General features: G+C 38.8%; 1 non-coding gene across 1 annotated transcript; it reads right to left on the reverse strand.

The window, feature by feature from the left end:
- Nucleotides 1-6,074: 6,074 nt before the first annotated feature.
- MIR8014 (microRNA MIR8014) lies at nt 6,075-6,146 on the reverse strand. The gene has a single exon (NR_130382.1). It is a non-coding gene; the product is annotated as a microRNA MIR8014 (primary transcript).
- Nucleotides 6,147-21,252: the final 15,106 nt, after the last annotated feature.

Here is a 21,252-nt window from a genome sequence, read left to right on the forward strand (position 1 = left end):
TTTTTGAGAAAGATACGTTGTTTCTACCAAGTATTTGACCTATCCAACTATCATTCCCAGCCGGCGATCAGAGTAGAGATCATAGGTCCATGGAAACTGTTTTGTGCCTTGGTCTTAGTCACCTCAACAAACTAACTTACCTAATATGGCATCCTTGGTGGTTATAAATTGTGGCACTCATCCTCGACACCTTCCCTCTAGATAAACTAAGTCATGTTTCTACACTAGTGGGTGAGTCCTTAGTAGTGGATCGAATGTATCAATCATGTCTTGTTTCTTTGGTGGAGTATGATACTTGGATAGAATTGATCATTCTGGCGATGGTAGACTCTGATATTATCTTTGGTATGGATAGAATTTCTCCGCATCATGCTATTCTTGATTATCATGCTAAGGCTGTGACCTCAGTGCTTCCGGGTGTCCCGAGAGTTGAGTAGATGGATGCTAGTGGTTCTTACCCTAGGAAAGTTATCTCCTTCATTCGAGCTTAGAGTTTGGTTGATAGAGGTTGTTTGTCCTATTTGGACTTCATTTGGAATACTAGTGTTGAGCCACCTTCCATGTATTCCATGCCCGTGGTTTGAGATTTTTTAGATATATTTCCTACTAATCTTCCTGGTGTTCCTCCCGACATGGATATTGATTTTTTGATTGACTTGGAGACGGGAACCAATCCCATCTCTAATCCTCTTTATTGTATGGCTCTAGTTGAGTTGAAGGAATTGAAAGATCAGTTACATGATTTGTTGAGTAAGGGGTTTATTCGCCCTCATATTTCTCAATGAGAGCTTCTCTATTGCTTGTGATGAAAAAGGATTGATCCATAAGGATGTGTATTGATTATCACAGTTGAAAAAAGTGACATTGAAGAACAAGTATCATCTTTCTCATTTCGATGATTTTTTTAATCAGGGTTTATCTCTATTTTCTAAGATTGATTTCAGGTCTGGTTGTCACCAGCTGAATATTAGAGTATTAGATATCCCTAACACAAATTTTAGAACCTGTTATGGGCACTATGAGTTTCTTGTGATGTTTTTCAGTTTGACGAACGCCCATGTAGCTTTCATGGAGTTGATGAGCGGGGTGTTCCGACCTTATCTGGATTCCTTTGTGATAGTGTTCTTTGATGACATCTTGGTGTACTCTATAACTGAGAAATATCATGATCTGCATTTGAGGATTGTACTCCATCGATTGAGGGATGAGCATTTTTATAACAAGTTCTCAAAGTGCGAGCTTTGACTTGATTCTGTGGAAATTTTGGGACGTGTGGTGTCCAAAGAGGATATTAGAGTAGACCCAGCAAAGATTGAGGCAGTTAGACATTGGACCAGATCTATGTCAACTACTGAGACACGAAGTTTTTTTGGACCTGCAGGCTACTAAAGATGATTTGTGAAGACCTTTTCCACTATTGCATCTCCTTTTACCAGATTGACTCGATATAGTGTGAGCTTCGAATGGTCTGATGAGTGTTAGGAGAGCTTTCAAAAGCTTAAGACCTTGTTGATTTCGGCTCATGTTTTGACTTTACCCGAGAAGGGTGTTGACTTCATCATTTATTGTGATGCATCTGGAGTCGAGTTAGGTGGTGTCTGATGTAGAAAGGGAGGGTAATTCCCTATCATTTAAGGTTCCAACACTTTGGTCTATGGTTGACCAGTACTGTCCGTCGAAATTCCTACGGACCATAGGTCCATTACGTAGACTAGGTCCAACAGTTATTTCTTGAGGGTATTTGGGTATTTTCCTATGTGTTCAATGCCTAAGGTATGTCGTTTTGACCCAAATTCTAAGCCCTATATATGTTTTTCATGTCCTCAAACTACCCACTCATAAAACAAATTCCCAAATTCCCAAATCCCAACCAAATTCATCTTACCCAATTTTCTCCAAGGCTCACAAGGGATTTTAGGGTTCTTCAAGTACAAATATCCTTTCTCCATCAACTTCTTTGGGCTTCAAGATCAAGTTATGTAGGGAGTTCATAATTGAGTTACATTCACCCATTGAGTCCCAAAGATTTTCCAATTCTCAAATTCAATTTTCCAAATTTGTATGTATTCCTCATGTATTCTATTTGTATGGATTCAATTGTTTGATTTTGATCACATTATGATTGTTTTAACTTAATTCCATGCTTTCCAATCAATTCCATATGAATCCATGCATAATACATGATTTTTGACTATGAATACTAATTTGCATGAATTTGAAGAAAGGCTATGAATCAATGATTGATGTTTTCATGTACTTATGCATGATTGGTAAAAAAGAATGTCTTATGATCTAGGTTTGCTTTAACAATTGCATCAACTAAATTGTGAAAGGTTTTCTCACATTAAGGGATCATGGTTTGGTAAAAGGTTTTTTCACATAGACCCGATTCAAGATTTATGGAGCTATTCTATGATACTTTTAGCTTTGATTAGTAACTTGATTGGGTTTTCCAGGGATAATGATATGCTTATAATTATGACTAATTCCGTCGGGATTTTACTTAGCACTGACAGGACATTGAGATGGAGGCTCTCTCATTAGTAGAGGTTAGGTCTCTAGTAGAAATCTCTTTTTCCTTAACTACGTGCCCCTATACGTTGTCTTAAGTGACATAGCTAGTGGATCCACCTAAGCTAAAAGTTAAGGTCCTTGCCTTGGCAAGTAAGGACATCTTTTTTTAGTGTGGGAGAAAGACACCATATTACACATTAAAGCTCACGTGGTCTATGTCGGTTTGTGAAACATTCCTTTGATTTAACATGCGTAGACATTGTTCAAGTTTTATGATGCTTATCTAAGGGCTTTTACGATGTTTATCTTCGTCATGCATTTCATGTTTCGATTATGTCCTCTTTCATCATGATTCATGTTTTATGAATATCCCTTATACTTAGCACATTCCATGTACTAATGCATACTTGTGCCTACATTGTTTCACTAATGCAGGGCTTGACGACTCCTCTCCCTTAGTTCATGGCTACTTGATCACTTTAGATACTTGAAGACTTCGTGAGTCCTCATACTTCGAGGACGATGTCACCTTTATTGCTTTCTTATGTCTTTATGTTTTAGATGTTGTATGTGGTGCACGGGTTAGGTCCCGACCACTTCCTTTGATGTTGTAGAAAGGCTTGTCAAGACTATGTTAAACTTTTGCTGTAGTCTCAAACGTTCCCCTTTATATGAGATTTTTTACATTTATCTATTATATTGTATTGAATGTATGTCAAGTGGCTTATAAAGGTTCTTATGGGGGTCTTGTACGTGCCATGTCACGTCTAGGGTGTACTTTGGGTCGTGACACTTTTATCCAAATGTTATCCTAACCTTCCCTAAGCCTACATTACAAGGATGATAAAAATTCTTTGTGATCTCCAATAGAATGCTTTTGAGCCAATGATGATTAAAAATATTGGAACGGCTATGATGAGGTATTTATGTTCATGAGATGTTCTTTGTGAGTGTGAGTGTGAGTGTTTGTGCTTTTGTCCCTTGTCTTGTTAATAATTGTTTGAGTAATTTTAGGACATCTTCTTTCTTGTGAGGGCATGTAAATTTAGATAGTGGTGATTTTGAAAAGTCCTAAATGAATCAAATGAGTATGTGAAGGAACCAATTATTTTAAGTCACTTCTTTAGATTTAGTTATTGTCACTTGATTATTCATGGTTCTTAAAAACGTGATATGAGAATGAGGGTAGTTGTTTTTGTGATGTTTTGCATGTGGTGACAATTTGATAGTACTAACTGAACTCATGTTCTTTGTGCTTAAGGGATGATTGGTGTGCTTGAATTGAGTAAGTTCTTGATGTTGCTTGCTTGAGGAAAAACAACGATTTAAGTTTGGGGATGTTGATAAGTCGGTCTTTTTACCAATTTATCTTGTCTTTAAAGCTTATTTTTTTGACTTGTTTAAGCAAGAATAGGTGCATTTGGTGTTTTTTCTTCATGTTTGCATAAAAATGAAGTAAAGAGTTGATTTAGAAGATAATTGACTAAACCAAGTGAAATTGAGGCAAAAAGAAGACAAAAAGTTCAAATTTCACACTGACATGATTTAAGGCATCGCGATCGCATGGTCAAAGGGTCGCAATCGCGGTTGACTGAGAACCCACGCATCTTGATTGCATGGTTAACGGTCGCGATCATAAGATATAGACTCGTGACCCATCGTGAACATGAAGAGCAACTGACAGACGTCTAGGCAGAAGTAGAAGTTCACCATTTTGATCCCAAAATCCTATTTGACACCCACGCACAACCTTTGTGCATATTTGATAGTCTTAGATTGGGTTTTAGGCTTGGATAATAAGATTCTCACAATGCACGTTTTGGATTGAAGATTGAATACTCCATTGTAATAATTTTCACTCTTTCTTTATTTTGTTGCTTGACTTGTAGGTGTAATTGATCATTAGAACTTGTGTGTTATTTATGTTAATAGACATCTTTAGCTTTTGTATTTAATTGAATGTTTCTCATTTCTGAAATGAGTATTTGATTATCTAATCAATTTCATGTTTTACATGTTTTCCTATGGATTTGATCACTCCTTGGACTTTCTCATTTACTTTGATTGAGCTTGGAAGGGTCAATTGACGTTGGGAAAGGTTGATTAATGCATAATTTGAGGTGTAACACCTAATACTTCGGATTATAGCAAGAAATAGTGAATCCATGTCATGCCTATAATTGGATTGATTGTGTTGCTACTCATTAGTTGACGTATGCTATATGTTATGGGTGATTTAGCTCCCATTGCTCTTTATAATAAACACTATTATTTGTCTATAATATCCAATCACTTATTCAAATATATTAATTAAGCACCTATTCTATAAAGCAATTTTCTAATTAAAAATAATTGGTCACCCATGATATAAAATTTCTGCATCCACCATTATTGCTACGTAGCTAGGTTTGATAGAACTAGTAGTAGGTGGATATATAGGTTTCAATGGCATATATGATTTTACCCATGAATGAGTTTGCATGATATTAAGGTGCAATGAGTCTTGTGATTGTTAATTATCTCCCCATTACTTATTTACCTTTAATTCCTTGCTTGAGAAAACCTTTCCCGTATCTATGATTGTTACTAAAATGATCTATATATTATAATTATGTCATTTTTGTTTCAATTCATACTTGTATCTTATAATTCTTTATCTTTCAATTGTCGACACCTTCTTCCTTGTGTGATTCGACCCCGGCCTCATAAGTTAGGTTATTATATTGCTAGTGACCGCTTACACTTTGATTCCTATGACAGGTAATTGATTGTTATCAAGCATAGAGCCTAAGATCTTCAAGTTTGTGCAACTTCTGTATTCTCTTCTTACAGGTTAACTCAGGGTCAAGATTCAGCTTCTTAATCACCCAATAGGCGTGATGTTATAATTTTGTTACAAGATGGCAAGACTTACCAAATAAAATGTGGCAGGAAGAAGTCCCAGTTGGTGTTTTTAAGATGTTTTGTACGAACATAGTGCATCACCAAGCTTCACATACCAATCCCTTCTTTGTGCATTCAAAGTCTTTTGCAGAATCTGCTTCCATTCTCTGTTTGACATCTATACTTAGACATTTTCATGTGGGTGGTATATTGTAGCAACCTTGTATCAAATCTCATACATAGCAAACAAATTTTTAACCCAATGATTAATGAAGTGTGACCCTTCATCACCAATATTAGCTCTTGGAGTTCTAAACCTAGTGAATATGTGTTTCTTAAACCTTCTTTGGATGGTTGCTACTTGTTGTATTGTATTGTATTGTTAGTTTTAATAAAATGTTTGTTTTGATTGTTACTTAAATTTTACTGTATCATAACGTTTCAATCAATCGTTAGGTCACAACGAAAAGACCCATTTTATATAACAACTGATTTGGTATGATCACGTTGTTACGTTAATACTTTCTTCTTATTTTATCTTTATTTATTATTTAATAATCATAATTCATCTTCTACCATACCTTTTCATAATAGCTCTATCACGTACCCTACGTTTCTTGTAGGTTTATCACTCAGGTTATGAATGTGTGACATTCTGTAATGACTGAGAATGATACAATTTATCCAAACATTGTATTCATTAAACAGTACAGTATGATACAATAAAATACAATACAATATGAAACAATACGTAACAACCATCCAAACAAAGTGTTAATGAACTTTATTGCAACGTTCAAATGATTGATGGGAAGAGCTACAACCTACTTAGACACATAATCGACTTCCAATAGAATGTACTGGATTTCATTAGACGGTGGGAAGGGGCCCATAAAATTGATTCCCCATACGTCAAATATTTCAACCTCTAGAATGTTGTTCAACGTCATCTCATATCTTCTCTAAATGGTCCACATCCTCTGGCATCGGTCATATTCCTTCACATAGTACGTGGAATCTTTGAACAAAGTCGACCAAAAGAATCTAGATTGAAACACTTTGTGGGCAGTGCACCCACCTCCCTGATGACCTCAATAAGGTGATGAGTGGCAACTATCTAGCTCCTGCTTAACTTCATTCTCCGAAATATATCCCCTTCCCATTTTGTCTGCACCTTGCTTGAAGAGGAATGACTTACCCATATGTAAAATCTAGCACCATGGATCAACTTCTTATTTTCTTGAGTGGTTGGTCCAGGTGGAAACACTCTGCTTATCAACAAGTTAACAATATCACTGTACCAGGGAAATTGAGTGATATCCAAGGCCATCAACTGCTCATTGGAAAACTCATCACGAATTCGTCCTTCAGTGATTTAAATTTGATACGCCCAAATTACACCTCCCAAAAGAAGTATAAGCGGTTGTTGTCAAATAAAGAACCTAACTTTTAGGTTAGGGTCGATCCCACGAGGAATATGGTTCAAACTTAGGCTAACTTACGATTATCTATGTTTAGTCAACTGATTTCCAAGAAAAGTAACAAGGGGGGTTTTTTGAATAAAATAACAGTTTGTTGATTTGTATTACTATAGTTTGAGATATCAATATGAGATGAAAATTAGGGCATACTTGTTTACCACAAGCTATTAACGCAATATTCCTAATAATAGTAACTCTATCCTAGTGCTAGCATGCAAGGTTGATAAGTTATCTATATTTAAATGATTGGTCCTCCAAATAGAGAATTTCACCATACAACTTGGTCTGTCTACGGGTGTGTGCTTTACTAACCCTTACCTTTAACCCTAAATTAGCCTTCACATCAGTTGATTAAGGTTAGGCTATTAGATAGTGGCTAAACTCAACTAAAGCTCTGTTGTTCAATCCTTTTCTCGTTCACTACTTCCTTGGTCCGGCAAGTAGGAATGAGACTAGTTTTAACGTTGCACACCACTAGAAAGCATTCTAATTAAAGGATTAACAACACATGCATACACTATTCTAGAATTACTTATTTATTATTCGTACATTGTTAATTGCGCTTGGTTCCCACAACCCTAGTTGTGGATTTAGATACTCATGCTTGAGAATTCACAATTCATATTAGGGTTAATAAGATAAATTATGAACTTACAATTAGAATAGATGAAAACCAAAATCTTGAATTGAAAATCAAAAGCAAATTACATAAACGAGCTTCAAGAATTAAATTGCTAAATTGTTTGCAAAGTAATTCCAAGTGCTCAATTCAATAGTCTCCAAAAGGGTCTAACCCTTAGAAACATAAATTACAACTTATATTTATAGTACTCAAGTCCTAATAGAAGTAGGAAACGAAAATAAGGAAAATCTGATTTTGGCAGTTTTGACCAACAGTGGCCAACGATGGACCGTGGATCAACAAATGGTCCGTGGGTGACCTCCGTGGTTCAGCAACTGGTGAAAAGTCTTGGCCTTCTCATCGATAGTTACCACCTGCATTTTGTAGTTCCAGTCACGATCCATTTTCAAGTACTAGAACTCATTTTTCTAAATCAAACGACGGCTCCCATCGATGGTCTTTCACTCAAGCTACGGGTCATCGGTTGCCTATGTGGTTCCACACTTAAGTTAGACTTCCTTGCACCACTGACCCACGGGTTCCACCTATGGCTTGTCAGCTGAGTGAAAGATCGTGGGTTGCCAAATTTTTGTAGTTTCAGCTCTTTTCAACGACAACTGCTTTAAATCGATTTCCTACAAATTGAGACAAAAAACCATCATATCTAATAACAAAAATGCCTTAGACACACAAACTTCAAGTGAAATGCATATAAAAATACCATAAAATCATGGTACATCAACACCCTCAACTTAAAATTGTTGCTTGTCCTCAAGTGACACACTAAACTCAAAATGACACTCATGCAGAAGAAAACACACAAACTCAAGCAATCACACGACTTTTTTGTCAACTTTTTCACGTAGTGCAAATCCTCTCATTTAGACTCAACAAGCTAACTCATGTGGATCAAATCATGACATAGACAGACAAATAGATATCACTACATACACTTTCAACAATCACCAAGATACCAACTTTCCAACAATGTAACTAGTGTCGTTACCACATAGAAATCTTTTTTCTCACACAAACTCTGATATTTTAGCTTAAGGATTCAGTAAACACTCATGCTCAGAAGTGAATTCAAATACAGTTAGTGCTCAATGGCATAGGCTTGCCCTTATTTTCGCTGCATAGACTTTCCAGACTGGTCAACTAGGATCACAATAGGGATTTGTTAGCTTGTAACGTAGGCTCAGGGTCAGGTATGGTACATTTGGGTATTTTAGTGACTTTTCTGCCCTCCATGACATTACATTGGCTATTTTACCTCTTTCTACAACCAATTCTAACATCATTTTGTTTTCTTCTCTTTACCTTCACTTATTTCAGCACAAATGTGACTTTAATTTATTTTTTATTCCATTCCTTTTTTTTCTTTTTCTCCTTTTTTCTTTCTTATTCAGCATTATTATCACTCTATTGTTTCTTTTGGATTTAATCACACCTTTCACTATCTTTTCCTTATTCTACAAACAACTCTTTTCATACCGTTTTATTTCAATTTCTTTCTTCATAGCCACCCTCAACTTATGTATTTTGCATGAGTTGAGGTGCATGATGTCCTAGGTCGGACCAGGGCCATTATTAAGGTGAATTTTGAATTAGCCACCCTCAATTTAGGCTTTTTTCCTAAGTTAAGGTGCACAATGTCCAAGGAGGGACCAAGGCCAAAATAGATATTTTTAGGGAAGGCGAGTTAGGTGTATTGAAAGAAGTTGTATCTATTAGGCTGAAACATTTTGTTCGGAGAGAGCATTTATTTCTTTTGGTTGGATTTTTTTAGGCTTAAGTGGACTTATTATCAACAAGGGCCTATTATCATTTCCCAATTTCAAGCCTAGATTATCTTAGCAGGACCAACGGGGCAAGTTCTATATTGGAACACATTGTACTGACTTATGCACAATCACCTCACACACACTTGGCACATTATTTTATTATTGAATCATTGAAGCATCTAATTCAAGTTCTAGCTTAAGTCATGCTAGCATACCGGTTCCTATCATGTCACAGGCAGATCCAACACATTCAACTTATTAAGCCTATAAATATAGCGTAGTTCAAAGTTTTGAACAAATATCATTTTTGATGCACTTATGTCATCATGCTTCATTCATTTGGTCTACTTCAATACTTATACAATCCTAAACATTCCGATTCAACAAAAAAGTAAAAAAGTCCCTTGGGGGGAAACAACACTATCAACAAAACCCTAAGAGAGAGTTATAAGTTGGGTTACTCAGACTTCACGCTACAACTCACTCCCAATTTACCCCACCCCAACGAAAAAATGGTACAATCGCCCTCAATGCACAAAAAAAATAAAGACAAAGGGAGAAGAAAACCTGTAGCGCGTAAACACCGATGACCCAGCAAGAGGCGAGTGGGTCCGGTTTCCCTCAACACGCTGAATCATCAATGGTGACGCCCTTAGTAGCGCCCTCATCAATAATGGGAACACCATCAGTAGTGCTCGTAAAATAAGATGCACCTATAGATGCCATCTCACGAGCTATCCACTGTTGCAGCCTCCTCAAACGAGATTGTCTCTATGCTACCTTGAATTGTTGCCTCTCTCTCTATTCCTAGTTCGTCGGGCCTCATCGGCATTTGGAGTATGCACAGAAGAGAAGGTGCGGTTCCCAGTCGCACGAGAAGGGTCAGGTGGTGGCATCGCATGACTAAAAATTACAGTCATTACCACATTATCTACCTCAACTTTAGGTGTGGGCTCAGGGACATCCTCACAAGAGGAAAGGAGGGCATCAACATCATATCGGAGCCTAGTCAACTCCATCTGGAAAGTAGTGAAATCAATAGTAGGCCTAGGGCTCTCCAATACTCTACGATCGAACGCATCTAACCGCTTGTGGACTGCCTGAATCTTCACATCCATCATCCTCTCCATACAAGCCTCGGACTCCTCTACGGACCTTTGCATCCATGGTCTCATGTGCTGCAAAAGTGTAGCCATCTGGGTCTCCAATTTCTTGACTTGGGAAAGAGGTACAAAAGTAGACACCAAAAAGGTGGTGGCTCGTGAAGAGCTAGCGACATAACTAGTGGAAATGAAGGGGGGAGCCTGTGCCTCTTATGTAGTGTCAGACATGGTAGTATCAACAACCTGCTCAACCTCAATTTGCTCTACATCTTTGGCCAGATCAGCACCCAAAGGATGTAGGTCAGCCTATGGTCCCTTCCTCAGTGTTGCAGGGTTAGCATCATCTCGAATGAGGAAGACATCAACAGTGTTCGTCTCCTCTATCAATCTGTTACAATGCCCAATGGGCACTGTAGACTCCCTCTATAGCTGAAAAATGAGACAAAGGAAAGACAATGTGGTGGTAGTCTTGAATTACCTCCCATTTATCTCAGCTATCAGAAATGCTAGAGAAGTCAAGCTGAAGCCCCGCCATTATTGTTCCTAGCGTCACAGCTCTATCCCAAGTCACCACGTTGTCCACCTGTGTAGGAGACAACCTAGTACGTACAATAGACCAGAAGAAATTTTCTGCGAAGCTCAGGGTTGCCTTTCTAATAGGAAAAGTAGTGTTACACACCCACTATGTCCTCTCTCTATCCTAAGCAATGTGACGGGCCATCCATCTCAATAAGGCCTCTCACTACTCACCATCCATCTGAAAAGCCCCACTCTGAACCACCCCCATCATGTTGTCATACTCTGCTTTATTAATAGGCAGAGTGTAGGCTGGGCCGTAAATAAAACGACTTATAGTCATCTTAGATATGTCCACTATAACACCCCATATCCAAAAATATACCTCGATGTAGATTTCCAAAAGTTACAGGTTCAACCCACGGACTGTAGGGTGACCCTCAGACTGTGTTGGTGGTTCGTGGTTCCCATCTCCAACCCTCCCCAAACTCAGCCCCAGAAATTCATCCAAGTGTTGACCCACGATCGGACCCACGGACTATGGTCCATGTCCGTGGATTAGACACTCAGTTTCCAGCCCCAATCGTCGATTGACGATTGACCAGTATGGACCGTCAGTCAATCGATGGTCCGTTTATCCCGTCCATTGGTGACCCTGATAACAGTTAAGTCAAGGGTCTTTTGGTCCTTTACTTATGCGTTAGACTCCTAAACTATGTCGTTTAAACCCTAAACTATGTAGTTTTGGTCAGTTTTAGCCTAGAAACATAATTAGAACCTACCTAAGTCAGATCATTCTTTAAAACATAGAAAAATAGAGAGTAAGAGGAGAAAGAGTTCAAGAACCCTAATTAAAGAATGCAACAAGGTTCCATCACTTCCAGCCCTGAAATTGAAAGATTTCCCCGTGGAATTCGTCACTAGGTATGTGGGATTTCACTAGTGGGTTCCTTTCACCCATTAGGTCCCTAACTTTCAGTTAGAATCTTGATTTCCTTAAAGTTATCTAGACTTAGGGTTTCGTGAATGTTAGAATTGTTGGGTTTTAGCTGTTAGAGTGATCCAAATTGTATTGTCAGGAATTCAGTATCACTATTGCTCAGGTTCATGCATAAACTCAGAACCCTAGCTGTGTAGTTTTTTTAGTTCATGAATTACACATGCTAGGCCAGTTAATTTAGTTATATATAAGTATGCCTCAGTTTTTGAATGTATTATTATCAACATATTAATGTTGCATTCTCAGTTTGCATGTCAGTATTTTGAGTTATCCATTATTACAACATTTCTATCATAAAGTGTTAATTACTTAATCATATGGGAAGCATAATACCGAGTGGACTAGGGTCAGACACCCTCAAGTCCCAGAACTACATGCCCCTAGGTTGTAAGTCCCCTCTGTGGGCATCATTTTAGTGATCACGCCAGCATGCCTCTATAACTCTAGCAGGGTATATTAGGTCCTCTCGATGTGGAGTATACATCGGACTCCACATTTAGCTCATGTGGTTTTATGTGGATTATTAGTAGCTCCCTTATAGTTCAGTCAAATTCTATTGCATTGATCATGTTATCAGTATAGTTCAGTATTCAGTCTCAGCATGTTATAAACTTGGTCATTGCATTCAGTTAGCTCAATAATGAGTATCTATATCATGTTTAGATTATATCATTGTTGTATTTCCTGTTCGGTTATGTTATTATTCAAATGTATTCTATCCTACATGCTCAGTACCTTTCAAGTACTGACCCATACTCTGCACTACATCTTCTCATGATGTAGGTTTAGGTCCTCAATAGTAAGATCATGCATAGATCGGTTCTTGATCTTCAGCTCAACAGCATCAGTGGTGAGTCCTCATTCTTCGAGGACTAGAGACATGATTATCTTTCCTTTTTTATTTTAGTTCCAGTTTTGCTAGATTTAACTAGGGCATATCCCATCACTTCTAGTCAGTTAGAGGCTATTTTCAGACATAGTTAGATTTAGTTTTAGTACTTGAGTTTATTTCAGTATCTTAAGCTTAGTATAGGTATTCCCCATCATTTCAATTTTATTATGATTAAGCTTTCGCATAGTGTTTCTTGATTTAGTTTATCTTAGTATGCTTATGGTATGCCAGCAGGGTTAGCTTGGGGTCACTTGTGATCCTAGGTCCTGTGTCCGCGTCACGGGGGTAGCCTCGGGGAGTGACATCAAAGGAGGAATTCCACACCAAATTAGCCTGAAGAGGAGGCTGAGCTGATGACTTTGCCCGTGGTGGAATAGTGTTCTACACGGTGGCGGCGTAGTAGGCTTAGAACTCATGGATCATCTCCCTATTGTACTTGCTCGGACTTAAGGGGATCCAGTCAAACTTTTTCTATTTAAACAATTCATCAATGGCTGGCACAGTGGGGAGGCTTCCAGTGAGTACCTGACGGTCCTTAGTAATAGGCATGTGAGGCTTCTGCTGCTCGTTTTGATTCTTCCCATCAAAATAAATGTTGAACTGACCCTTAACACACCACCTATTCGGCTTAGTGGAAATATGAACAAGGAACATCGGGATGCCAGGCAGGTGATGAGCCTCTCCACTGCTAGTGGCATTAGAGGCTGAGGCCGATGTGCCGCTGGAACTTGAGTCAGAATGCAACTCTGAGCTGTAATGCGACTCTCCTAAATGTTGGGCCCCCTCCTCACACTGGGGAGGGGGGCAACTATGGGACTGGTTGAGGGTGAGTGCTCCTCATCAGATTTGATCACCTGCCTACTCTGGCACCTCATGGTCAAGGTGGCAATGGGGGAGCTTCGAGTAAGCTTCGGTGCTTACTCCTTTCAACTAGATTCATTAATGAGTTGGAGCGAAGATGCTACCGACTTTGAATTGTCTCTCCTCAAGTAAATGGGTGGTTATTTTGGCGCCATGGAACCTGTGGAAGCTTAGTTAGTACCCAAAGAACTTAGAAAGAACCAAGAAAAATTCTTTGAACAAAATTTGGACCTAGACTAAAAACTATAAAAATTAAGGCACTGATTGTTTTGGAACCTATGGTGGGTACCTACAGACCATCGATCGAGACGTGCTATGGGTCCCCTCCATAGTCAAGGAGCCCAATTTTGGGTTTCTGAAATTGTAACCACGGATGTGCAGAACGGTCTGCCGATTGAATGATGGACCGTAGTCCATGTCGTGGTTCGCAACTTAGCAATTTCTGTGTGAGCTGGATCGACAAACCACGACCTACGGTCCGTAGATTGACCTACGATCTGTGGGTTGAGGACGTCGACCAATGTTATATGCAAACATAGGATTTCACATTTCAATCAACAAGTTTAACTCAAAAATCAACACATATACAATGTCTAAAACATGCATTTCAACACATTACATGGTAGTTTATCCTTCCTAAGGCTTCAATCATGCAATTTATTCATTTAAACACATAGACATTGAAACTGTAAGTCAATAACTTCAACTAGACATAGCAATCCCAATTATCCAATTTAATTACACAACACACTTACAATACCATCGTCCCAAGTGTAAATTAGAACTTAATTTTACATATTTAACATGCAATTATATAGCCAACGACAAGTACAACTTTGTGACATCAATTTAAACAATGAAAAATTCAAAGTTTTGGTGAATCGATTACCTTACAAGTAAAGCAAAGTTGAGGAGTGTGTTAGTTGCGATTTTTTCTTATGACTAAAATGAACTTGATACCGAACCTGGACTTGGATACTTTGTGGAAGAGAGAAAATATGGAGGGAAAAGGATTTTGGGAAAATTGGAAAAGATTTGGGAGTAATGGGGAAGGTTAATGGGTGTTTTATGGGGGAAACTAACAGTTTGACATGGTTGGGAAGAAGAGGGAAATGGGGTAAGTGTTTAAAAATGGAAGGTTTTAATAAAAATAAGGGTCCAAGTCGTGTCTACTAGAAACCCTAACTTGGACCCACGAAATCCCATCGACGGTCTGTGGGTAAATCGACGGTCAGCCGATGGGTTCCGTGGTTCACTCTAACACTTAGTGAAATTTAAAAAACTTACTTGGGATCTACAGATTCCATCCACGGTCCATAGATTGAATGGCGGAACATCAATGGGAACCATAGACGACTGCATCAACATAATATTTGGAGATTTTTCCTTTTCTTTCCTACACACGTCGCAAACATTAGGACTTCCTTTTTACATTTTCTGGACTCTTTTTAGACACGGACCCTATTATACCCTTATCTATTCAATACTAAAACACAAACTAACAAAAGTTCTATCTAGAAAACTAAAACTTATGAAAACTTCACTATATCGAAAAGAAAACTCCTATAGTTGGCTAGATTTTACATCTTGGGTTGCCTCCCAAGTAGCGCTTGATTCAACATTGAGGCATGACGCAGACATCTTGATTACTCATACTTCATCAAGGCCTCACTTCTCTACCATCTCATTGACATTCTTTGATTTCCCCAAGTAGATCTTTATTGCCTGACCGTTCATCTTAATCATTGTTCCTTCCCTATTCTCGAGTTCAACTGCTATATGTGGAAATACTTGAGTTACCTTGAATGGCCTGGTCCACTCAGACTTGATCTTTCCAGGGAACAAGCACAACCATGAGTTAAATAAGAGTACCAAATTAGCGGGAACAAATTCACTTTTGTCGATATTTTGATCATGGTACTTCTTCATTTTCTCCTTATATGAGGCTGAACTTTAATATGTGTTTAGGCGAAACTCATCAAGCTCATTCATTATTTTACTGATGCGGTGTCCCAATCAAAATTTATCTTTTTGAGCACCCACACCAGTTTGTGCTCTAACTCTACAGGAAAAGGCAAGACTTCCCAAATACAAGTTGGTAGGGTGACATACCTATAGGAGTTTTTGAATGCAGTGAGATAGGCCCATAGAGCATCATCAAGCCTTCTTGACCAATCAGTTATGTTGGCATTCACACTATTTGCAAGGATTTGCTTTATCTCTCTATTTGACACTTCAACTGTCCCACTAGACTGTAGATGGTAAGGAGTTGCTACGCTCTGAAGAACACCATACTTGTCAAGAAACTCCTTGAACAACTTATTACAAAAGTGATAACCTCCATCGCTGATAATTGCCCTTGGTGTACCAAATTTGAAGAAGATATTATTTTTCAGGAATACGGTGACACTCTTTCCTTCATTTTTGGAAAGTGCAATTGTTTCCACCCATTTCGATACATATTCAACCACTACAAAAATATACTTCATCCCATTCAAACTCACAAACGGACCCATGAAGTCAAGACCCCAAACATCAAATAATTCAATCACCAATATTGGGTTCATTGGTAGCTCTTGCTTCCTTAAAAATCCTCCTTCTCGTTGACAACAATCACATGACCTAGCGAATTCATGAGCATCTTGGTGGATGGTAGGCCAGTATTACCCACACTGTAGGATTTTATAAGCAGTCTGAATAATACTATGGTGTCCACGAACAGGCGATGAATGACACGCCTCTAGTATACTCATCATCTCAACCTGAGGCACACAACGACGAATAATTCGATCAACACAAACACAAAATAAGTATGGTTCTACCCAAAAGAATTTCTTTACATCAGACACAAAAAAAATTTCTTTGGTGAAATGACAGTTTCGAAGGCACCAAATCACTTGCCAAAAAAATTAGCAAAGTCTGCGGACCACGGAATAAGGTCAAAAGATGCAGCCAATGCTAGCTCGCCAGGGAATGCATCAGTAATCTCAACTCCATATTCTAGCTTAATCCTAGCTTTCTCCTCTAATCTAGACAAATGATCGGCGACTTGATTTTATGTTTCCTTTCTATCCTTCACCTCAAAATTGAACTCTCGCAGCAAAAGCATCCATCTAATAAGTCTTGGTTTTGCATCCTTTTTAGCCATCAGATACCCCAACGCGAAATGATCAGTATGGACAATGACTTTAGTGCCCAGAAAATATGATCTAAAATTCACAAATGCAAAAACCACAGCAACCAATACTTTTTCAGTCACAGTATAATTCTTTTGAGCAACATTTAAGGCTTTGCTCGCTTAGTCTATATGATGAAGAATTTTCTCTCCTTTGCCCCAATACTACGCCAAGTGATCTTAGGCATATTTATTTTCCTAGAAAGCTAACTATGCCCCCATTTCAGCTTAGTTTGAATTCAATATGTATTCGTTTATAGTTTTATTGAGTTTTTTGTCTGTTTATGAGCTAACGAACATGATTAGTTGTGTAGGTAAGCTTAAGAGGAGAAAGGAGCATGAAAATGGACAATGGGGAACACAAAAGACTAAAGGCAAAAAGAAGCATGGAAGAAATAAGAAGAAAAGAAGATCGAGGCACTCCCTTATCCCCTCCGCATCGCGGAGAGGGGGTCTTAAATTAACTCACGAGAGTCAACAGTAGGCAGAGCCCTCCGTGTACTCTCTGCGTCGCAGAGCAGGGTTGCTATTTTATTCGTGAAAGTTGAGTTAGAGGTAGAACACTCCGTGTAGTGTCCACGGTGCGGAGAAGGCTATTGTGCCTGGAATCAAATATTTAAAACCTGTCCGCGTCGCCCCCTTTGATCCAGTTTTTGGCCGTTTCAACTTTTAGTATAAATAGGTCATTATTTTATTTTATTAATTATTATTTTTCTGGGTTTGGAGGAACGACGACTTGGGAGAAAGGTTTCACCATTTTTAGGGTTCTTTCCTAAACTCTTTTCCTTTCAATCTTTTTTATGTTATTTGGACATCGTTTGATTGATTCTTGGATTATGAGTAGCTAAATACCCTAGTTTTAGGGCTATGGCTACATGATGATTGTAATATATTGATTTTGTTATTGGGTTAATGTCAATTATCATATGAATCTTTCTTATGTTCTTACTTTCCGTATTTCATGAGTGACCACCATTGAAATAAAATTATTGTCCAAATTGAACTCGGCAGAGGAATAAGAAGATAAAATGTAGGGCATAAGGAGCATGGTTAATTCTAAATGACTAGGGTTAATTTGTATCTAGGATAGGGATATACCTAGAAACCATGCTTGGGTCACCATAGAGGAAGAAATTGTAATGCTCGGTACTTAATCCATCCTATCCCCGCTCAATGATGTAGTTAGGGCGTTATTTATCGTAGGTGATTAGAGTCGGGAGACCATGATCATACATTTAACCCTGTGATTCATTGATTCGATAATTGATAAATGCCCATATGAATGATATTGATTGCATGAATCCTGATAAAAGTTGCAGCCCTGGACTTTTACCCAATCACTGTTTTGAAATCCTTGAAATTGAATCGCTTTTGTTACATTTTGTTATAATCTTAGAAGTAGAAACTAAATCACTTTGGAAATCTTGAATATTATTGTGTTTAGCTGAAAGTTAGAGAAGTTAATTAATTCTAATAGTAAGTCCCTGTGGGTACTATACCCGGCTCTTAAAAAGAGCCACTTTAATACTTGAACGACCACGTTCACTTGCGTGTGCGATTTGGACGCAACAAGTTTCTGGCGCCGTTGCCGGGGATTTTAGAATTAGAAATTATCTGATTTTTTTAATTATTTTTGAAGTTAAAATCAAGTGTTGACAACTTGATCTTAGCATTTTATTGTTGCAGGTTGTATTGGAGTTTCAAACAGGACAACGATCAAGGATTAGTATCGCCTCTAGCGGAACCAGAAAGATTTGTACAGTACCGGAGAAGGCTAAGATGACTTACTTATCCGGTCCCTCTTGTTGGTAGTGAACCAAAATCTCCAGCAGCAAGAGTTGAGAAGGAAGAACCTGAGATAATGGCTGAGTTGAGAGTAAGAGACGTGGCAATCCCACTCCCTACCAATGTGACATCTTGTATTCAGAAACCTGAAGCTGGTGGGAGGTTTGAATTAAATCAAAGTATGGTGCAACTACTGCACACTAATGGGCAGTTCACTGGCCTGTCGCACGAGGATCCAACAGTTCACATTCAGAATTTCCTGGACATCAGTGATACGTACACTCTAGCTGGAGTGAATGTGGATTATCTGAGGTTCACTTTATTCCCTTTTTCTTTGCTTGGGGAAGCAAAAACATGGTTAAATTCAGATCCCGCAACCTCAATTATCATTTGGAATGATCTAGCACAGAAGTTCCTCATCCAATTTTTTCCATCTGGAAAAACAGCTAAGTTGAGGAGTGACATTTTGAGCTTTAGGCAGAAAGTGGGAGAAAACTTATACCAAGCTTGGGACATGTTTAAATCGATGTTGATGAGCTGCCCTCATCATCATCAATCTAATGAGGTGTTGGTCCATACCTTTATTGAAGGATTGGAGCCTAACACCCAGATTCTACTTGATTCAGCTGTAGGTGGTTAGGCTCTGGAGAAGGCATATGCTAAACTATTCACCTTGCTAAACAAGATCTCGCAGGGAAACCCTCAATGGAATGGAGGAGGAATGAAACCTGTGATTCAGAAAACTGAAGGTATATTAGAGGTAGATGTTGTGAATGCCTTGACTGCACAGATTGCTGCTATGCGGAATATGATGAACACCCACTTCAGTGAACTAGCATTGGGACAACAGCCCGCGCAGGTAAATGCAGTTCAACAACCACCATCTTGATGTGAGATTTGCGGTGGTGGTGACCATAGCGTAGAGGTATGTGGTGCAAACCCGGACTCTGTTAATTTTGTAGGCAATGCCCAGCGAGGAGGAGGCCAACAGAATTATGGGAACTCTTATAACCTAAGTTGGCGCAACCGCCCAAACGTTTCTTTGGGTGGAAATCAAAACCACGGTCAAGGCCAGAATCAGTATAGACCCTAAGGAAATACACAGGGGTACCAACAACAGGCCCAACGGGAGCACCCTAAACAGTAATCTTGAAACATGAGCATGGAGGAGATGCTGAAAAAGATTATGGCTGATCAAGACAAATTAGCTGCTGATGCAAGAAACAATCAGCTAGCTATACAGAATCTGGAGAAGCAATTCGGGCAGCTGGCTAGTGCCCAGAACTCATGACCACAAGGAGGTTTGCTAGGTATCACTGACCCAAATCCCAAGGAGGTAAATGCAGTAGGTACTCGCAGTGGTTTACAATCGAAGGAGTTAGCTCCTAAGAAAAGAAACACTGATGTTGTGACTAGAGAGAGTGAACCCAAGGAGTGCGAAGTTGTTGCACAAGAAGAAAGAGTTCAACCAATTGTGAAACCAACTCCTCTATCCCTTCAAAAGTTCAAGAAATAGAAGGAGCATGAATGTTTTGTTAAGTTCTTCTCTCTTTTGAAACAAGTTCACATTAGCTTGCCATTGGTAGATGTTTTGCATCGTATACCCAGGTATGCGAAATACGTGAAGGAGATTGTGGTGAATAAAATGAGGCTGACAGAGTATGAGACTATTGCACTTACTGAAGAGTGCAGCTCCAGAATCCAAAATAAGTTGCCCACTAAATTAAAAGATCTGGGTAGCTTTACGGTACAGATCACTATAGGGCAGAGCATTCTTGCGCGAGGATTATGTGATCTAGGAGCTAGTATAAATTCGATGTTGACTTCTTTGAACAAATAGTTGGGATTAGGTAGTCCTAAACCTACTACCACTATCTTACAGTTGGCTGATAGATCTGTATATAGGAATGATGGTGTTGTAGAGGATCATTGATTTTCCCAGTAGATTTTGTTGTGCTGAACTTTGAGCCAGACCTTGAGGTCCCATTCATCCTAGGAAGACCTTTCTTGGCTACTGGGAGGGAAATGATAGATGTAGCAGCTGGGAAACTCAGTATGCGGGTCAATAATAAGGTGGAGGTTTTCGATATGTAAAAAGCTTTAAAACTGCCAGCTGTGTATGAAGAGTTGTCTTCCATAACTGTGATAGATCTTGAGGCAGAAGCTCACTACATTGCATCTAAGGACCCTCTAGAGCGAGTGTTAGTGGGGGATGATATTTATGGGGATGTTGAGGCATAGGAAATTATGCAATTTCTTAATGTGGCACTTGTAGGTACATCTTGAGATTGATGCGAGCTTTCAAATAGGGTGTTGGGTCCTCCACCCAAGCCCTCCATTGAAAACGCACCCAAGCTGGAGCTAAAAGCTCTGCCAGCCCACCTCAGGTATGTATTTTTGGGTTAAGATAAAACTTTATCAGTTATTTTGTCTGCAGCATTATCTGATGAACAGATGAAAGCAACATTAATCATCCTGAAAAGGAGGAAAGCAGCTTTGGGGTGGAAAATGTCTGACATCAATGGAATTAGTCCCACGTTGTGCATGGATAAGATATACATGGAAGAAAGGCATAAGCCAAGTGCACAACATCAGCGGAGACTAAATCCATTGATGAAGGATGTGGTGAGAAAAGA

The sequence above is a fragment of the Solanum tuberosum genome, unplaced genomic scaffold (assembly GCF_000226075.1).
Source record: "Solanum tuberosum cultivar DM 1-3 516 R44 unplaced genomic scaffold, SolTub_3.0 scf00194, whole genome shotgun sequence".
NCBI classification, from domain to species: domain Eukaryota; kingdom Viridiplantae; phylum Streptophyta; class Magnoliopsida; order Solanales; family Solanaceae; genus Solanum; species Solanum tuberosum.